The sequence below is a fragment of the Pholcus phalangioides genome, unplaced genomic scaffold (assembly GCF_987345545.1).
Source record: "Pholcus phalangioides strain wild (caught in Gottingen) unplaced genomic scaffold, Ppha-v1.0 ptg000003l_1, whole genome shotgun sequence".
NCBI classification, from domain to species: Eukaryota; Metazoa; Arthropoda; class Arachnida; order Araneae; family Pholcidae; genus Pholcus; species Pholcus phalangioides.
In genome coordinates, this window is record NW_028301596.1 from 54,703,602 (window position 1) to 54,710,621 (window position 7,020).

A 7,020-nucleotide genomic window follows, 5' to 3' on the forward strand; every position below is an offset into this window, starting at 1 on the left:
ATTGATGAAAGGAAACATAGCAGGAACTAATTAAAGAAATTAGGCGCACAGCGGAGTTAAAGCAGAATTTTAATGAAAGAAAATCATAGCTGAATTTGTTTGAAAAAATTATTTCAAAATTTATTTAAAAAAGTTTTAATATCAGATTTAACGGAAAAATATAGCAGAAAATGATGAAAAATTACAGTGGAATTAATGAAAAGTTTATAGCAGAATTAGTCAAAAACTATAGCAGAAACAATGATAAGTAATTTTAGTAGAATCAATGAAAAATTATAGCAGAATAAATACAAAAAAACCATAGTAGAAAGAAGAAAAAATTTTATAGCAGCATTCATGGAAAAAAATCATAGTGGAATTCACAAAAAAAAGGAAAAATAACAGTGGAATGAACGAAATTCACAGCAGAATTAATGAAAAATTTTAACAGAATTAATGAAAAAAAAGTAAAGTAGAATTAGTAAAAAAAATTACAGCAGAATTTATGAAAAAAATGTAGAAGAATCAATTATATAGAAACTGGAATAATCAATGAAAAATCATTTTAGTATAATCAATAAAAAATCATTTTAGTATAATCAATGAAAAATTATTTCAGTATAATCAATGAAAAATTGAGGGCTCAGAGAATTTCGCCGCCCTCTGCAATATACTACTTCATACATGCTCAGCCGATGGCCCGCGGGCAAAATATGGCCCTCGGAATCATCCGATGCGGCACGTGACGACCTCTAATATAATTTTGTAAAAATGAACTGAGCGGCACATTCCAAAATCCCTCAAGTGTCCCGTGGCACATTCCCAAATCACTTCAGTAACCCACGGCACATTTACAAACCATTTTAGTGACCCACGTCCCATTTACAGACCAATAAAAAAGCCCAGCATCGAGCGATTCTTTCAACATCACCAATGACCAAAAGACATCACAAATACGAGCCTAATCGAGGCCAGTTCCCCGAAAAATGTCCCAAATAATCACATACCACACAATCCACCGGAAAACCTCCCAAGTAAGTCTCGCAACACGTACTTCATTTCACAAGATAAATGGCCAATTTAGGGCTCAAAATATATTCCAATAAACCAATTTCACTTGTCTTTAGCATAATCCCAATCAAAAACGATTCGATGAGAAAATAACTCGAACCATTCATATTTAGAGTTTCATAAAATCGAAAATTGGGCCCATAATTCATATTAAAATTTTTCCTAGAAATATTCCCTATTTTCCAGGAATTGAATCATGAAATGGTTCATGATCGAGAAGAGTATATTAAAAAAAAAAACATGCCGGGAAAATAACATGCAAGAACCGGAAAGTGACAATTTACTGTGGTTTCCGGGAGGCAGTGCCCATGATGGTTCTTCTACCTACCTACGAAAAAAAAACTAGGCCGACAGGGGTTGATGGGTGTGTGTGTATGCGTGTGCCCAACTGCTGGTGGCCTCTGGATTTTGTTGTTGTCGATCTGAAATGAGGGAGAAACGTAATAAAAAAAAATGCATATCCAAAACATGATGGATCGATCGCTACAGACGCGTGACCAACAGACATCGGCACATGCCTCCGACATCGTTCGAGTTTCCCACGGGCATCTGTTCTGAATGGAAAAATACATGAGAAGAAAGGTTTTCCTTTTTTCGGTATGCAAAAGGTAAAAACATGACATGTAGGCCAAAAACCAATTTGCGTATGAGTAATTTGCCATGCGAGACATGATTCGATTAATTTTCGGAAATAATTTCTCATGTAATTATTGATAATGTAAGAGATCTGTTGTTATGAGGATATAATTATTATTTTGTCAACTGTTTTTTTTCGTTCGCAACTTTTCGAGAATTATCTCTATTGGCAATACAGTCGTTCCCGCTTAATGCGATAATTTCAACGACTACTTTCCGTTGAAATCTTCTTGAAAATTTTAATGCGATATTACACATCAGACAGACGGAATTTAATTTTTCTTGTCGCTGCCCAGTCCGAGGTAACTGTTTGGCGACTTAACGACAGTCTTTCAATAGAGGGCGCTCCCTCTCCTAATGAAAAGTAAAAAATCTTAGGTATTGTGATAATTTTAGGGCTCGGATTTTTATGCCCCCCTAAAGATGAAAAGTCGTTGCTGAACGGTAAATTCGGGTTTTTTGACCTATCAGCAACGACGTTTCATCTTTAGGGCATAAAAATCCGAGCCCTAGTGATAATTGCAATCAAGCATAACTTTCATTTCATTCCTGATGTCTGATTCATTCGAAAAGCTTCATTAATATTGATCATTCATCAGTTTTCAATATACTAACGTTGTAAAAATGGCAATCGAATTATTTGCCGCTTACTTAATCGGATAATGTGTGCTGGAATCGTTGATATCCGATTAAAGCGGGACCGACTGCACATGCAGCTAATTAACATGCCTTCAAGTTTTTTCGGATGCCAAAACTCCAACTTCAAATTCTAACTAATCTATAGACATGTCATATGAAAAATATAATATAATATAAACATATAAATCTTACGACTTGTTAAAAAACACACATTTCAAACAGTTTTACACTGAACATACACGGTTACATTATGAACATTTCGGTTACAAAGTTGGTTAAACTTTGAAGATTCCACGAAATTTTGTTTTTATAACCAGGGCCGGATTAACCGTTAAGCAAAATAAGCACGTGCTTAGGGCATCGGGAGATAAGGGGGCACCACAAAAAATGATCAAAGTGTATAATTTTTTTTAATGTACATCCTCCCCCGATTGTCAACTATCCGGTCGAAAATCCCAAAATTTTAAGAGTTCTTGATTGTACAGTAGAAGATTCTTATCAAAAGATTGCCCGGTGGCCCCACAACCAAAGGAGGGTAAAAGGTGTGGTGCTCCGAGTGCCGTTAAAAATTACAGGAAAGAGGTGCCAAAATAGATACAGACCACCAAGCGACAAAGTGAATTTTCGGTTTCAGTCTCGCTACTGAGGGTGACACAAAAGCAGAGAAGCTAAGTTAATTGTGAACAAGAACTTACATTAATGCTCAGTTTTTGGATTGAGATTTCACTCAATTTCCATAAATTAAGCCCAGAGCCGTCTCAACAGAATCATATACTCCCAGGCAGAACAAATTTTTCTCACCCTTCTACCAACCTATAAATACTTGAGAGTACCAATTTTCATTCTTACTCTCCAAAACTTTAACTAGATCAAATTTTATGAGGCTACTCTGGCACTTCAGACAACCGACCCATCATAGGTCCCGGGAAAAATTATTTTGCTGAACCCCCCACACACACACAAAAAAACTGCTTATCACTTTACATACCTACTCTCGAATATGTAAACAGACCTAATTGTCATGATGTCCAGGGCCATGCGGTAAAGGCACCAAAATCATTTGGGTGCTTAGGGCCTTCATATGACTTAATCCGGCCTTGGTTATAACCGAGGTTTCATCACAAGTAAAGTTGAAGTCCCGTTTTGAGGAAAAATTTATTTAATTGCAATCAAATTCTGTGTGTGAAATCGTTATTTCATTATGATTAGGGTAAACATATTTCATCTAGGAAAAATACGGTAAATTTTGATCATAAATACGGAACATCCCTAATTCCCACCAAAAATGTCCCCAGTTGTTGGTGATATTTGTTGCCAAATATTACTTACGAGTAACCCTCGACGAGAAATGAAGTTCTGCCGCAAGTCTGAAGCGATTTAAAAAATGTACTTCCCAGAAGAACAAAATTTAACGTGAAATGAATATAGTTTTTTTTTAAGAACCATGTTCATTTTAACAGAATTGATAAATTATGAAAATTACCTTTAGTTTGGTAACTTTTTAAAGATTATGAAACCAGTGAGCGTCGTAGAAAAAAGTGGGACATTTTTATAGATAAAAAGTAAGACAAAATTACGGGGAAATACGGGATTTTCCCGTGTATAGGTCATTTGAAGGACCAAGTTGAAGCATCAAACATGTGATAAATCTTTTTTTTTTCAGTGTGAAATAGCTCAATATGATGAGCACTTTTTCTAAGAATTTACAGCAAAAACGCCATAAGAACGGAAGCAAAAGCGATGAAATAATTGTCATTATATCTGAGGGCATTACGTTTTCATCGACGTAATGAAGCAAGGTTCATCAAAATTATTCTCTATGACGTGGGGGGGGGGGGGGTCTTCAACGCATCCCCCGTGGGCCACATTTGGATCCCGGAGATTTTTGTCATGGCCCGCCAATAATTTTCAGAAAATGGTTGAAAGCATTGAAAACGATTAATTCTAGAATTAATGAAATAAATAATTCTAAAATAAATTAAAGCAATAATTTTCTAGACCATTGATGAAAAATTCGGAATTAATGAAAAATAATTACAGAAAAAAAATTGCTGAAAATTCAGTCCGCGAAATTTTTTTACTGTTTCCAGCAGTTCGTAGGTGTAAAAAGTTTGAAGAACACTGTTTTAAATTTCCTGCACACCAGGCGTAACATTGATAAGCATAAGAAACGAACGAGGGGATCGGTATTTCACGTGAATTATTATGAATTCACGATTAATGTCAGTGAATAAGGGACGATCATCATCGAATCCAACAAAAAAAAATCCCATAGTTTTGGACTTTGATGTATTAAATCTATCTTTTATATTGCAGACACATATAAAGTATACAAATAAATGAGACAATACACAATACACACGCAAAATTGAGCGCACACAAAAAAATGCCATGTATGCGGCTCCAAGGGACACTTGTCCTTCCAAGAAGCCTACAAAATTGATACCTTCTCTGTATTTTCACAAGCAAGAGAGAAGAAGAAAAACAAATTGTCTGACCAGTGACCTTTTTTTAATATTAAAGCCACAAATAACAGTCAATCACATGCCTTACAATTATTATCAACATTCCCATGAGAAATCCACCCACTTGCGATCACAACGCTAATCATCACATCAGTGATTCAAATTTCACGAGATATCACAGACCAAACTCGCATATACATTGCCTTCATCAACACGTATACAGAGATAGAGGCTAAGTCGTTTCAACAGCCTTCCCATAATTTGCATAATCATCTCGTCCAACGTCAAGTAGGCGCATAATCATCATCATCATCATCCATGTACAAAATCCATCTTCAATGGTGTCGATAACCCTTTGGCTTCATTCCCGATCCGTGTTAAAGGATCCAAAGATTGATTCGAGATTATTTTATTTTAATATTTTTTTTTTTTTTTGCTGCGGCTTCAAGCAGAAGTTATCGGAAGTTGTTTTCTATGTTCTTCTTCTTCTTCATCCATTATTATTATTGTTATTATTATCGTTATTAACAGAGAGAGAGAGACCATCTGCTTCGAGACGCGAGGATCATCAAAAAGCACATCTGCCTCCAAAAATCCGACCCCTCGGGGTCCATTTACCTTTTTTTTGTCCATAGAAAATGGACTGGCAGCTGCAGATGGCATGTTGCTCTTCCATGTGTCCATGGGAGAGTATATTCTTTATGAAATTGATTTTCATGTAATTCAATAAAATGTTGAAATGTTCAATCAATTGGAAATTATGATAAATATTGTTATACATATCTATATATATAAGAATATCCGTCAAAAGTGATATAATTTTAAATCTTGTGTACTTGGAAATAATATTCATGATAGAAAATTCATGTTTGTGTACTTGAATATTGTGTAATTGAATTTCTTCAAAATATTTGAAAGAAAAATTAGTTTTCCGATATAACAAATATTGTAAATTGATTTCAGATCAACGAATGCTTTGGAAATTTAAGGTAAAGGGAGAAATAATTTATTTTAAAAAATTCGTATTTGTGTGAATTAGAAAAATGGCGAAGAATTTTGAAAAAAAAAAGTAACGGAAATCAAAAGTATTAAAAATTTATTTTTTTTATTTCTGAAAAGAGAAATAAATTTAAAATTCCCAGACAAAGTTAGACAAGAAAGAAAAATCCCACTATAGAATAAATGTTGTGGCCTTGTATTTGTATTCATATAAATCACTTAATTTAAAATAAATTAATTTTTTAATTTTAAAATTTTAAATAAGAATTTTTTTCTTTTTACGAACTACGATCGGTTTAGTTTTCTAGGACTTTCTAGGACTTTTCTCAAAATTGAATTCAAAGAAATTATAAGAAAAAAAACGAAGTTATTCGTAGTTTGTGTACAAGAAAAAAATCCATGATTGCGGAAATGTCAAAATTTAAAATTTTGACTTATTTCATCATTTTATTTAGTTTAAAAAAATTGAAAAGAAACAAAAAAAATTGGGAAAAAAATGAAAAAAATTCTACAAAAATTTAGACATTAAATTCTCAGAAACAAAAGCAAAAAATTTAAATAAAGAAAAACATTTAAAAATAATGGAAATACATCTAAAATCAGCGGAAAAGGTTCTCCTAAAAAGATGGCAAAATTTCTAAAATTATTGGAGAAATTTCTAAAAACACGAGAAAAAACATCCAAAAAAAATTGTTAGAAGAGGAAAGTGATTATTTGGAAAAATCGATATTATTTTTATGAAAATGAATACTTTTAAAAAAAATCATAAATTTAAACATTTAGTTAAGAAAACTAAAACTGTCCGCATTTCCAACCATAAATTAAAACCCAAAAAATAGTTTTAAAAGAAATTATTAGACATTTACCACCTTCTATATAGTCCAGTGAATATTTGACTATAGCTACATGGCAAATACATGGTCAAAAAAAATCTCTTAATACCAATTTCTTTTCGAAATTTTTCTGGTATTTTGGAAAGTACATATTTTAGTGTCATTTCTGTTACTACGTAAGTACAAATTTCTTTGTCTGAAAGGAGAGAGCACTTTTTTGAGCACTGCTGAAATTTTGCGTGTTCAGAGATTTAGAAAATCGCACCAAATTGAGAAAATCGGAAATAAAATTAAAGGTAAAAACTATTCAATTTCGCTAACAAAGATTTTATCTGTGTGTATATAACATTTAAATCAAGTCGGACTTTAAATTTGACCTTTAATTAACCATTTTAGCC